The sequence below is a fragment of the Lepisma saccharinum genome, chromosome 13, assembly GCF_977018435.1.
Source record: "Lepisma saccharinum chromosome 13, izLepSacc3.1, whole genome shotgun sequence".
NCBI classification, from domain to species: domain Eukaryota; kingdom Metazoa; phylum Arthropoda; class Insecta; order Zygentoma; family Lepismatidae; genus Lepisma; species Lepisma saccharinum.
The window spans coordinates 75,778,951-75,793,708 of NC_139241.1; the positions used below are offsets into that span (position 1 = coordinate 75,778,951).

Consider the following 14,758-nt stretch of genomic DNA (forward strand, 5'->3'; position numbering starts at 1 on the left):
TCACTATCGTTTAGAAGTAAGTAAAAAATGTATCAAATGTCCATGAACAACAACAACAACAATTATCACTAACTCAAAAAAAATCACTTTATTAGTCATTACAAAAAAAAAACATTTTGACTGTCATTACAAAAAAAAACTGACCGTATGCTTAAATAACCAGCATGCCTATGAACTTGTTAGGTTTCCGAAAACAGATCATCATGGAGACTGTACACCGCACGGCATATCATGAATTTCTACCTTCCATGTTATCTAAACTCAACGGCCTTTTGATCAATCAATTTTCGGAACGCTGCTCTTCTTGCTGGAACAGTGACGATTTCGGATTCGCGACGATCGACATGACGAGGAAACCCAACGACGGAAAATACAGAAACAAAATCAACGACTTTCTAAACGTTGCAACGTTGTGAGAAACGAAAATGGTAAGAGTTATCGAAAAAATATATCGAAAAACACCCCCATCCTGGTATCGTCAGATACCCCCCCTGTCGATTTTGGAGGTGTAGAATACGTATACCAAGTTTTGGTAGTCCTGAGGTCAAGAGGTAAGAAGTTAGCCCACCCTCCAAAATTTTGATCACTCCTAACTTTTGAACGAATGGTCGTAGAAAGGTCGAGTTTAGTGCGTTGGTCGAGTCTCGGTGTCCTCTGTCCTCCCATACGAAAATAAACATAGGTCGTAATGGAACCAAAAATTTTCCGAAAATTTTCCAAGTCCTGCGTTAAATTGCTAATATCTCGAATTTTTGACAAACAGAGGTGTCCCATAGGACCTTTGAGAAAGAGAAAAAAACACGTGAAAGTCTACAGAGGTGTGGTTATCTAACCGCAGCCGTTAGAACCTTTTTTTGGGTTGGGCACCACGCAGCCTGGCGGGGTTAGAGGCCAGGAATCCTAAAAAAAAAAACCATTATTATTTGTTTGCTTGCGTCACAATACAGAAATAATAAGAGGCGCTCGCGTGTGTGTGTGGCACATCGTTCCCCCGAGAGGTTTACAAAGGTCACGATATATAAACATTACCCCGGACTTGGAAAATTACAATAAGGTGCATTCATCCTTCAAGGATGAGAGGATGAGAGAGTGCATTTCACTCATCACTGCTTCTCTACGCTGTGAAACATCGTCAGCGCAATAAATGAGGCGCGGAACGTGGAGAGAAAGTGAGTTTTTGAGGTTTTGGCGGTCGTGGGGTCAAGAAATCAGGGTTGGCCTAGAAGGCATATTTGTGACACTACTAACCTATGTTCGGAAATCGAAAATAGCGACCGGAAGTGGGGTTATCTTGGAAACGGTAAGACTTAGGAAAAATCTGTTTGTGGATTCATCACGTACGCCTATACGTGAGAAAAAGTATGAATAGAACCTATGCTCGGAAATCCAAAATGGCGACCGGAAGTGGGGTTATCTTGGAAACGGTAAGACTTAGGAAAAATCTGTTTGCGGATTCATCACGTACGCCTATACGTGAGAAAAAATATGAATAGAACCTATGCTCGGAAATCCAAAATGGCGACCGGAAGTGGGGTTATCTTGAAAACGGTAAGACTTAGGAAAAATCTGTTTGGGGATTCATCATGTACCCCTATACGTGAGTAAAATATGAATAGAGCCTATGCTCGGAAATCCAAAATGGCGACCGGAAGTGCGGTTATCTTGGAAACGGTAAGACTTAGAAAAAATCTGTTTGCGGATTCGTCATGTACACCTATACGTGACAAAAAATATGAATAGAACCTATGCTCGGAAATCCAAAATGACGACCGGAAGTGGGGTTATCTTGGAAACGGTAAGACTTAGGAAAAATCTGTTTGTGGATTCATCACGTACGCCTATACGTGAGAAAAAGTATGAATAGAACCTATGCTCGGAAATCCAAAATGGCGACCGGAAGTGGGGTTATCTTAGAAACGGTAAGACTTAGAAAAATCTGTTTGCGGATTCGTCATGTACACCTATACGTGAGAAAAAGTATGAATAGAACCTATGTTTGGAAATCCAAAATGGCGACCGGAAGTGGAGTTATCTTGGAAACGGTAAGACTTAGGAAAAATCTGTTTGGGGATTCATCATGTACACCTATACGTGAGAAAAAGGATGGATAGAACCTATGCTCGGAAATCCAAAATGGCGACCGGAAACAGAGTTATCTTATCACTTTCGCGTTTGCCTTTACGATATTTTCCGTTAAGGTTGCAAAAAAAAACGCATCATTTTCTGGCGTAGAACTGTCTTTTTACCCCTATCAACGATCGAACCAACATCAAGATCGTTTGCGAGTTCAACAGTCCATTGCCCGAGGATACCGTGTGCAGCGTCATCCTGGTCGCCGAGAAGTCCTTCGCGTACGACGTGAAGAACGAGAGTGTGACGGAACAGTTTTAAAAAATTCGTAAAAAAATTGCCACATACTAAAAAATAAATCAACAAGGTTATATAAAATATAATGTAAGTTAGTTCGGTGTGCAAATTAAAAAAAAATGATAGGTTAAGTTATATCACTGAAGATCGTAAAAAAATCGTAAGATAGGTTAAGTTATATCACGTAAGATCGTGATCGAGTGAGGTGTTGGCAACACTGCGAGAAAATGAGGCTTATGCCTTACAAGAGAAAACCATTAAGTCGAGCCCCACCGAGCCCCACTCCGAGCCCCACTTTCGGTTTCTGAACCGGGTTGATTCCACTACTAAAAGTAGGTCAAAGCACGTAGAGGCTCTCGTGTAGTTTAGCACGTAATAAAATAAATAGGTTAAGTTATATCACGTAAGATCATGATATACCTACCAAGTGTGAGTGGGAAAAAAAGGGAAATTTTATTAAAACATCGCTAAACGCTAAAACATCGACAAAAAATTGTCAAAATATGTCAAAAACTGATATTCAATTGATAAAAAAAAGAGGCTACAAATGCATACCTACCAAGTATGAGTGGGAAAAAAGGGAAATTTTACTAAAACATCGCTAAACGCTAAAACATCGACAAAAAATTGTCAAAATATGTCAAAAACTGATATTCAATTGATAAAAAAAAAAGGCTACAAATGCATACCTACAAAGTATGACGTAGAAACAATCAATTAGCACTACTTTAATATAATTAACATTATCATTATTCCTGGATAACTGGTTCGGACCGCCCCTCCGAAATATATTTCTAGATACATGCCTGACAATAATCATGATTATTCAGCAAGACATCCCATTATTCCATAATTGTCTGAAGTCTGAATTAAAAATGCATGACGTCACATATACAGATAAGAATCAACCCTGGTTACCCTTGTTGGCCGAAAGTGATTTCAATCAAACGTACGAAACGAGAATGTTCGATTTGCACGGTCTTTTTTTCCCCTTTCTTGGTTAATCAAGAAGATGCGGACGAGTTCATTTGATTTGATTGGGTTTATAGCCGGCCCCCGTGGCGGAGTGGTCAGCACATCAATTTCATCATGTCATCACTCATCCCCATCTTCGCAAATTAGCCAAAAGTGACACAAAATGCGAAGTAAAATAAAGCAAACCAATGAAACAATAATTTGGTTTATTTTAGCTACTTTCGCTTTTCTGCCACTTTTGACTAATAGCGGAGATCATGATGATGAGTGATTGTGTGATGAAACTGAACAAAGGGCGCTCAGGACGGAATTCGATTCCGGGACACCTGGCGTCGTAGCGCTCTGTGATGACCACTGCGCTATGGAGGCCGGCTGGATGAGTGATGATACGATGACAGGGGCACTCACAAAGAACACCCACGACCAGTCCGGGATTGTAATCCCTGGTATTGTACAATTTCTTGTAAACAGACCTAGTCCCGAAACTTTTTGACACCACCTCGTAGAAAACGAAAATGAGAAAAGATAAAATGAAACACGGGAGTAAGAGAAGGAAGAATAAACAGTAGGAATTGAAAGAACAATTCATTACGCAACGCAAATAATAAAAGCAGTAGAAACCTATATCACTTTAATGAGACATTACAATTGTACATAACAAGAGACACACTTCGTCCTATTTACAAATATTGAGCAATATTATCCCCAGTAGCTATAGTACGGTGAGTACCCGTAGGAATAGGCATAGACAGGGTACCTATATCCATAGTAGGGGAAAGCTGAAACAAAAAAAACACAAAATAAATGCATATACACAACACCATTTAGAAAGAATAAATGAAATATAAAGCTGATTATGCAGTATTAATACATTGGTAATCATTCATATTGCATAGTTTGTCTTAAAGCAATATAGGTAAGTTGTCATGGATTTCTGGAACTAACAAATGACGTCCCGTGACGTCACGTTCGCCAGTTCCTTGAAATTTACCAGCGCCATCTCCTGATTTATAGTTTGATACAGAAGTGAAAGCGGGCGCCTCCAAGCGGAGGATGTACGACCTTCTTGCAGGCGTTCTTTTAAAAACGCATCAGTTTTCTGTCTGAGATTAATGTCTGTCTATTACATTTGTCTGTGATATTACTATAAATTAAATTTTAGTATCCACCAATATAATATGTATTACCGTGCACAAGAGTTACGTCATGGCTTCCTTAATGCACTGTTATACTGCAGGAGGCCTTAGAAAGAGCGCCTCGCGGGCTAACAGCAGACGTCGCTCGCACACTGTTGCCGATACTCTCGTGTCGTTAGCCGAACAAACAGGCCGAGGTGGCAAGAGGAGGTCACTCACCCTTCCAGAAGGCTGTAGCGAGCTAGCTGTGGCAACCGGGCTCGCTCATTCGCTGACCTGAATGGTTCTCGCAGACACATCCCCATATTGTCGTCTGCTGCAAGCCCGCGAAACGATCTTTCTAAGGACTCATGGAGTATAGTGCTGAATAAATACTTTTGATTAATGATTGCTGGCTGGCACATTTGGGGTTTTAAGGTTATGACTCTCATCTACTTCCCGGTACTGCCAATATGCATACAGTTCTTCCTGAACTATTTATATGAGGGTTGTTCAATAAATAAGGTAACAAATGCACGTAAGAGGTAATGCTACTTTAATTATTGAACAACCTTCATATTCAGTCGTATTTCGTGGCTGCAATGTCTTACGTCGCAAAAATTTAGCGATGCTACAGTCATTGAATTGCACCGGTCTAGTCAATGGGAGAATTTGCTTGGCAATACTTATGCACCCCACTGTATATTGCCGGAAAAGTTCCCACTTGAGATAACCCACACCAGAAATTTCACCCCCCCCCCTAAATCTACTCTGTCGAAACCGACTACAATAATAATAATTTAATATGACTCCAATAGAGCACCCTAACCTTTACACTTTTCAATTAATTTTTTGCTCGTTCGCCATCGTTTTTCCTCAGCCCCGTTCACCCTCTCCAAGCTACACATAAATATGCAAAGAATAGACTAGAGATCTATTTCGTGATAAATATAAACGATATTCAACCTGTGATCTATCCAGACATCCTAAAAATATTCCTTAACATCCCCATAAATTTTCACAAATTTTAGACATTTTGGCTCTAAATTTATTCTTACCCCCTTCCCCAGATGGCAAATTCTGTATAAACCTCTTTTTCAACTCCTTTTGCCGCCCCCTTTCACGAGGGCGCCCGGATTAGATCAGTTTTTTTTAAAAAAAAAATCAAATCTCAAAGACGAGCTCTGTAACAATATACAGGGTTAGCCTAAAAGAAATAGACAGTTTAAATTCTTTATAAATTGAAATTTGTTTGTTACATCAGAAAGCATTTAGTACTGTTGTATAGAGAAAGTTTTCAAGTTTATGACCTCCACTTTTAGTTTCTTTTCGTGACGTCAGCATCACGTGAGCACCCTTGATCAGTCGAGCAATATGGCCGCTGGCCAGGTAGAAAAGGCTTTATGTGCGCTTGAATTGGCAGAAACAAATTCTGTTGCTGTCGTTTTAGAATACGGTATGGCAAACAACCACCCACAAGGCAGTCCATCTACGATTGGAGGAAGACATTGGAGGTAACTGGTTGTCTGTGGAAGGGGAAAAGTCGTATTTGGGGAGAACTGGACCATCGCATTGATATCTGTCGTGTTCCAAAAGGGTCACACAGAGAGCAGTTGTAACTTACCAATGTAAACTTCAAGACGTACTCTTCAAACCATGCAAGTATTTCAGCTCTATTATTAAAACTCTTGTTTCAGTAAAACTTTAAAAGTGTCTATTTCTTTTAGTCTAACCCTGTATATTGTCGCAAGAGATACAGGGGAACGTAACTCCAAAAATGTGGTCTTAAATTTTGTTTAAATAAATGCCACTGAAGAGCTTTATTTGGGAGTCAGATCAACATATCTCCATTCCACTTCTAATACTTAGCAGCAAGGTGGAGCCACCTATCGTTAATTTACTGACTCTTTTTAAGAGTCGGAGATATACATATACTCACCCCTAATTGAGCTAGAATGAAAGCGATTGCAGATATAAAGATATAAAGATGCAAAAACTTACCATAATGATGAGCGTAGCTATAATAGGAAGGTATATATCCTCCATAGCCGTACGAATACGGATAATACAAGGACTGTGATGTTTTGAGAGTTTCGTCAGAACTTCTTTGTTCCGGAGTGGCTGGTTGTTCCTGCCCTGTGGCTATGTAGGCCGTTATCGTAAGCAGTAACAATGTCTATAAAACAAAGATAAGAAAAAACATACAAAGTATGTGGAACTAGTACGCCACTGTTGCAGCTGAGAACGGGGCTTCCAATTACAACAACAACGGCAACTTAACGTGCTACCCATGTCCGAAAACATAGTCCGGGAGAAATGACATAACTGTGATATTATACCTGTGACTAATAATTGGCCGTCACAATTGTGATGTAATTACTATGATTAATGTATCATAATGACAAGTTTGACTTAATCACTGTGATTAATAAATGACCATCAAAACTGTGATTTAATCACTGTGATTAATGATTCACAACTGTGAAAATGTTATACTCACTCAATTAATTGGAATGTACGAACAAGTAGATGCAGAAGTTCATCAGATCTCATAAAAAATAAGTGGAATTGAGTTTGCCTTGCAAGTGACAGAGAAAGTGTGATCACACATTTCAATGCAAATCTCAACTGATGGGTTGAACCCGAAATTTCAACAGAGTAAAAAATAATCTTGCCCTAATCTCGATTTTGGGAAATCACCTCCCGATTTTTGGGATGGCAAACAGTCTGGAAATTTCGAATGTATTGAATGTCTAAGTTGACTGCACTTTAAGTGTTGGTAAATCCTTTGAAATGCTCAATGTTCAGTCCAAACATTCACTTCAGATAGAAATAATGTATAGAATTCAGATGTTCAGACACATACACAATGAGTAACTGTACTGAAACAACAAATACTAACAATAAAGAACGATTTACCAAAACCTTTTCGAGCATTTGTGGGTATCCCCCTGAAATGAGCATACAATACTTTTATTCTCATGTAGTCTTAACAAGTTGCTTTAATTTACACGAAAAGATGCCACTGTCAACAAACATTCTGATGTTTACTCATTCTTTGTATAAATACAAATTATAATATTTGAATTCTATTGAACTTTTTGCTTGTTTTATGTGGCATAAAACGTAATACATACTCATTAACAAAAACCTAGTTTGATAAATTAATGCTATTTTGTATAACTAGGTATTAAAGTCAAATTAAAACTTATGCAGCTTATGTCGTATTGTCAGTAAGATACTACGAAGTTTGTAGCATGTGGCGAATTTTCCTTCAGGCGTTTCTTTTACTTGTGTCTATAATTATGTGCCTGTGTGTAATCCGCAAACTTCAAAATTCTACTTCAAGATAGACACAATTAGGGATAACCTGAAAACTAGAAATATGCATCCATTACCTACATATGACCAAAACAAGTTGGAACAGCATTTGCTATGTAATCAAAATATGTTGCACTGACGGTTGCTTATAGATTTGCAAAAAAAATTCTAATGAGGAGAATTTGTATTACAATTATATAGGATCTGAATCCTAATTCTTTACACAAAATTTTGTCTTTCAAGCATTCGTAGTTTCCTAGTCAAATCCAGATATCTAATTTGTACATTTTATGCACAAAATATATTTATACTTCTGTTTGTTACGGATCTGTTATAGAGAAATCTGTAAGTTTGTTTTTATGTCCATTTTATGCGCAGGAAAGCTAAGCGGGACTGGACCTACAGTTCAAAGTAGGATCGAATCCAACATGTGCATCCACTGGATATAGAACCCATTTCCCGATTTTGGGAAATCACCTCCCGATTTCTGGGATGGCAAACAGCCTGGAAATAGAACCCATGATCCCTTGATTTCAAGGGGACGACGTTCCCACTACGTCATCTGGGAAGCCTTATATAAATAGGAAATGTAAATAGAAAATAGGAATTGATAGATAGATAGAATTCGGAAGGACAGGATAAATGTAAGAGTAGGCTACAGGGAAAAACCTGATAACTTCAATTTTATCGATATCTGTTGCCGAGGGCATCAAATAGCTCCGTCAGTGTAGTTTTGTATGGTGTAGAGTCCAGCACAGCTATTTCTGCCGTGCGATGCGCGAAACAACTAAAGAAGCAGTGTTGCTAATGGAGCAGATAGAAAAATCGCTGCAGTGCTCCGATGCACAGCTGTTACGTACAACAATAAAATTAGAGAATTCAGGTCTATCCAACGTTGAGTTTTAAACGTCATGCATTATACCAGGACTAGGATTAATATGTACTAACAAGTGGCTTTGTATGTAGCTACATACATATGGACTAAAAATTCGCAAAATATGAACTAACACATAAGTACAATTACCAAAAATGCTGCAAAGAAGACTTCTTCATTCGATTCCTTATTTGAGTGATTTCAAACAAAATAAAAAAAATATATACGTATATATTATTTTTCATTGCATTAATGCACTGGTGGCGTTCTAACTTTTCACTCCCAAAACCCGTATACACTGGTATGGAACTGCAACGGCAGATAACACTGGGGAACAGTGAAATTGCGGCACAGTGTTTGAGAGCTAATTTAGGGCAATTTCATGCTGCTGAATAATGATATAATAATATATTTCCTGAATTGGCTCTAATTTATGAAATAAATGCAACTAAACCAAAATGGCGGAAACATAAGACATACATATAAATGAACTTCCAACAACAATTTAATATTTCTTTTTGTGATTACAATCATTATTATAAAAATAAATTTATATAGGCCTGTGATCATAATAATTAAGAAAATATGTACACAATGAAGTAACAAACTATATGAAACGTTTTCTATACGATTTCCTGCTGTATTGCTTTTTAGGACAATCCCTCTGTAAGCTCCAACAGTGGCCGGCCATCATGTGGCGATCCCACCGTCCCTGGTACCTTTCTTCCATTATATTTTTATCCTGATGGAACCTTTCTCCCCGTTCTTCACTAAAACCACCAAGGTTCTCAGGAAATCTGTCAATGTGGCTATGTAGAAAATGTATCTTCACACTCATATTAGCTCCCAATTTCTCAAAATTTTTCAACATATTTCCAACTATATCGGGGTACTTTTCTGCTCTGTGATTCCCAAAAAAGTTTTTGACGACGGACACAAAGCTCAGCCAGGCCTCAGATTCAATGTAAGACATGTAAGTTGTAAAATTGGCATCATTTATAAGTGTACGAATTTGTGGTGGTCCGTCAAAGATTCCTGCATTCAATTTTACAATACTTAGTCCTGGAAAAGTGTGGCATATATATTTGAAACAATCACCACTTGTATGTAAGGCCTTGACAAACTGTTTTATCAACCCAAGTTTAATATGCAGTGGTGGAAGGATTATTTTGTCCCTATCTATCAGCGGTTCATGAATGATATTAGCTTTTCCCACTAATATTTTCCCTTGGGGGCCAAACTTTTATCGTCCAATGCTTTTCTCTAGCACGACTATCCCACAAACATAGGAAACAGGGATACTTTGTGCACCCACTTTGTTGTCCTAGTAAAAAATTCACCATCTTCAAATCCACACACACGAGCCACTTATGTTCAGCATATTCAATTTTTTTCTAAAACCATTTTTATGTTTTGGTATTCTTCCTTAAGCTTTGTTGAGTGTCGGATATATTGCCTAGCAATGCTTCATAAGTTGCCTAGCAACAATGTACAAATAAATAAATAAGTTTCTTAATGGGAATTTCAGCTCATTATCAAATTTTGATATTACAGAGAAAAGCGTAGAGTAATTTTACCTCCTACATTTTCCATGGTGTGTTTATTTTTATAACTGGAGTCAATTCAACTGAACCAATCATACAATTGGCAATCACAGCTGTTTTTTGTGCTGAAACTGTTATTAAACTTTATGCCGCAAAATAAAATCTTTTTTTTGTTCCCCAGTGTAATAACATGCCAACGTGTTAAACCGCTACAATTGCACCATAACACTCCTCCTCAAACAGTATTATTATTTCCTCTCTGAGATCTGCGACAGTCGGTTGCCTTTGTTGTACATTTACAAAGGATGCCGGCTTCGACAACAATAACAAGTACATATACTGCCACTAGAAGATAAGCTGCGTGGCTTTTTCTTTTGTTATGAACCAGGGCCGGCGCTAGTCATTTTGCCTCCCTGGGAGGTGGCGGCAGATGACGCTCTATTTCGACACCCCCCCCCCGGTCATTACGCAGCAACGGAAAATTGAAAATCAATATATTCCTAACGAAAACATCAAAATATAAAATAAATAATGAGACTTCTTATGCTATTTCAATACTATTCAGCGCAAAAGAATATCTCGCTCGATCACAGTTTTCAATAGGCTTATTTTTTTCTTCTCTTCAAATTTTGCCGCTCGGTTCGCCCTCCCCTTCCGCCGGCCCTGCTATGAACTTGGTCACCCATCAAAGCATGGCAATTTTAACACAGAAAACAATATGTATCGCATTAAGCAGCAAAAATGACAGCCTCCTCTATGCAATTTCTACAAGAACACCTGCCGGAGCCAGAGTTGAATTGCTTAGAATTTCCCGAGCTTGGCTATGCAAGGTTTTTGATTTCAACTTCGACAGAACTGGAGGCATTATGGAATTTAACGTTCATTAGCAAACACACACTTTTACATACACACACGTAATACACGCACACAACGTCAAACCGGTCAAATACTTAGTATAAAATAAAAATATGGTGCTTCCAATCCAACAAAACTCACCGCCACTTTACCTGCTTTCCCCTTCCGTGACAGAAATAGTGCTTCATTATTACAGTTGGCAACACTAGTTACTAGCTAGCCAATGAACATGCACTGCATAAAAGAAGCAACGACTACGCCGTGCTATATTGCCACATTGCCGTCCCTGCTGACCGGTGGGAACCGCGAGCTGGAGCGCTGTTCAATTGTTTTCAATGAAGTTTGCGCGAGTGTGTCCAGGAATGGAATGACAATATGGCAACAATAGCGAAGGTTTTCGAGCAGGGTAGAACACGTGATGCTAAGAGAGAGGGAGACGAAACGAAAATTCGTTTCTACGCAACGGCAAATTTACGTGTGTGGCACTCTAACCAGTAGAGCGATTAGGGGGCGTGGGGGGCAGTTGCCCTCCCACTTTTTGCCACTCTTTGCCGTCGCATTATGGCCTCTTAATGCTATGTCTATAAGAAAATGTAAACCCTCCTCGCCCCCAGTTTTGGCACCCACTAGCCGCCACTGGGTGTAACTACAGACGCAAAACTCGACAAATCATGAGCAATGTGAAAGTTTATAAATGGTATACAGGGGGAAAAGTAGTAAGTCAAGTTTGATTTTCTTCTGTAAAAACTGGAAATTATTAGTTTTGTCCCCTGGACTTTTCAATTGAGATGCAGAATGAAAATAAGAATAAGAAACAATAAGACAGAAACAGGAAGTAAACAGTAATATAAAAATGGACACTCCTGACTATAATTTAAAAATACAAAAACTTACTTTCCAAATCGCCATTCTAAGTCGAGTCAGTCTCCTGAACGTTGACAAACAGCAGTGTCGCACGTTACTACACTGGTGCACCTTTTTATATCCTCAAATATCAGCAACAAAAAATCCCTGATCAAAATCGCAGTTTCGTTCGTACGCTCCTCGTGGACAAATTCGCAGTAGCACCAGACTATGACGGATGACGCAAAACAAGAGACGCCAGTAATGATCGGTGGGTATTTAAAGGGTAAACATTCTTCCCGAAGGTCGTGTTGCTAAATTATTGTCGTGTGTCCCATGCAAAGTTCATAGAGCGAGTCGAAATATCCTTGATGACACCATAACCAATACGGTTGAAGTTTTCCTCCTTCGTTAACCTGATGTTTTGAGAAAAACATTCTTTTCGTTCCCATCGAAAAACCATGAAGGAGAGAGATTTTTTTTGGCCATGACCAGAGGTACTTGTCATCTTGTGGTTTCGATCCTGGATATTTCGTGTGTTAAGGTCGTTTCTGCTTGAAAGCAATGTGTTTTCTATTGACCTATTTTCTTACGAGATTGTTTTCCGCACTCTACATCTGAATTTCTCCTTGTTTCTTTCCATTGCCGGAGACCCATCTTTGATTCTGATGGTGTGCAATCTAAGGTAGATATTTCCCCAGTTTCCCATTAATTGGCATCCAAAAGTGACCCTAGGATGATAGAAGAATTGTTCTGATCACGTCACTTCCGCCGTGGGCGAGACAGCGCCATCTTAAAAACAAGGCCTGAGCCGAGACTTTGCATTCAACGTCATCACCAGCAGGTCACGATATCACCATGTTGCAATTATATTATAATTTGCAATGTGTGAGTTATTGAATTTATTCCACACATACACTAGCAATGTTATGTTCAAAGTATGTCAATATTCCACTTATTCATTACACTTTTCCGAATACGATGCTTGCCACACGTGTAATTTGGGGAGGAGGCACTCACCCCCCAAAATTTTAAGGTTTATTACATAGTAATTTAAGGCTATTTTTGTTAATATTGGAACTTGGAGAGCAAAGTAATAAATATTTTTTTTTATAATTTTGTAAATGTAACGGTTATTTAGCAAACGCTATTTTTATTTGATATAAAACTTTTCGAGTCTGCTATTCCAAAGCCTGTTGTGATTCATTACCTACAAGTGATGACGTTGTATGTAAACAGTGTGTATTCAGGCCTTGATTTTAAGAAGGCATGGGCCATCGACATGAGATTGATATTGTGCACAATCTTCTCTATTTCGAGACGTTACTAAAGTAGAATGTGGATAATTCCAGGTTAAGACTGAATTAGAAAATTCCCTAAACAGCGGGAGAGGGGGAGAAAATATTAGAGAGAAGGAGAGGAAAAAGAAAATGGGAGCCAGAGAGAGAAGACGCTGAGAAGACAGAAGACAGAAAAAAAACCCAGTAAAATTAGAGGAGAAATAGAAAAGGATAGTATTTCTACTCCTTACTCATCTTACTCTCCGTTGTATATCAGGTGTCGTGTGCACACCATGAGATTCTAGAGACAAAAGCGCTAACTGCGCCATCTATATTTAAAAACTAGCAACACCTATGCGTGACGTACCACCTGCGTAACACACGACATGTGCCTCAGTTTCAATTACAGCCAAGAAATCACAACAAAAAAAGTAGATAAAGAGATAGAGGAACGAGAGAAGCTGCCGGTTGAAGGCCATAGACGTTGATGACCTTGCTAGATGGCCTTGCCACGAGGTATCAAAAGGAAGAAACAGAGGAACATCGGAACCAAGTCATTGTAACATAATTGCATGTAGCCAAGTTCAAGGCTATTTAGAACTTTCGTGATTCTGTTATCCCGTTTCCCGCTGTTGTTTTGTCTGGTGCCTTCAAGAGGGATGATTAGCCTGGGAACGTTTTCCATGATTAAGATGGCGTTTCGCAGATTTCCTTGGCGTTCTTCTCGGAAACATGGCGTTGAAAAACTTTTCATGGTTACTGCGTGTTTGTACAGTTGCAATGCAGGATTCTTTCCGTACACGAAGGGGTTGTAAAGTGAAGAAAATGGCATTGTTGCCGAGAGGAACAGGGGTTCATTGTTCGCATAAAGAAAACAGTGCCACTTCCAAGAGTGTATTGGAACGAGTAGGGTGCGAACGAACGAGGAACCTGAGAGGGTTCCCGGTATGTAAGTTGTTGACTTGGTTTATTTTACATCGCTTTTCTGCCAGTTTTGGTTAATCGCGAAGATGAGGATGAGCGATGATATGACGAAACTGATGAAAGGGAGACTCATAAACACAAATGGAGAACGTTCCACACAGGATTACACCACAGAATGACGTATTATCTGTGAATCCAGACGCCAGAGCCTCGTTAGTTTGCAAAATGCAGTCCAGGGTGTACTAGAGGTCGACAATTGGCTTCTTACGAGGTCCTGAAGCAGAATACACTTGACCACTTCTTTCAAACACCAGTTCAATATCGTTTAACCGTGTTTCCCTAACATCATTGTTGCTTGTACTGAGCAATGTAAGTACAATATTCAGTACTCTAGTTTTCGTCAACCCCCCTTTCTTTTACCTCTTCCCATTTTCTCTAGGTTATACCGGAGTAGTAGTTTCGGTCGCGAATTATCGAAACTCTACTGTATACAAAACATCGAGTAAGATATTGTGCTTCTTCCTGCATCCGTCCATCATCATTATCGCAACTAGACTCCAGAGCTAGAAAAGCGATTCCAATTAGCCAAATAAACTCTCTCTCTCACACACTCATGCATAGATATGAACATAATAACTACCTTCAATGAATATCTCATGA

At 39.1% G+C, this 14,758-nt stretch overlaps 1 long non-coding RNA gene across 1 annotated transcript; it reads right to left on the minus strand.

Moving 5' to 3' along the window:
* Positions 1-3,964: 3,964 nt before the first annotated feature.
* LOC145997053 (uncharacterized) lies at positions 3,965-12,126 on the minus strand. Its single transcript, XR_014442857.1, has 3 exons — positions 11,946-12,126; positions 6,459-6,633; positions 3,965-4,121 (listed from the first exon to the last, which is right to left on the minus strand). It is a non-coding gene; the product is annotated as an uncharacterized LOC145997053 (long non-coding RNA).
* Between the last annotated feature and the right edge of the window lie 2,632 nt (positions 12,127-14,758).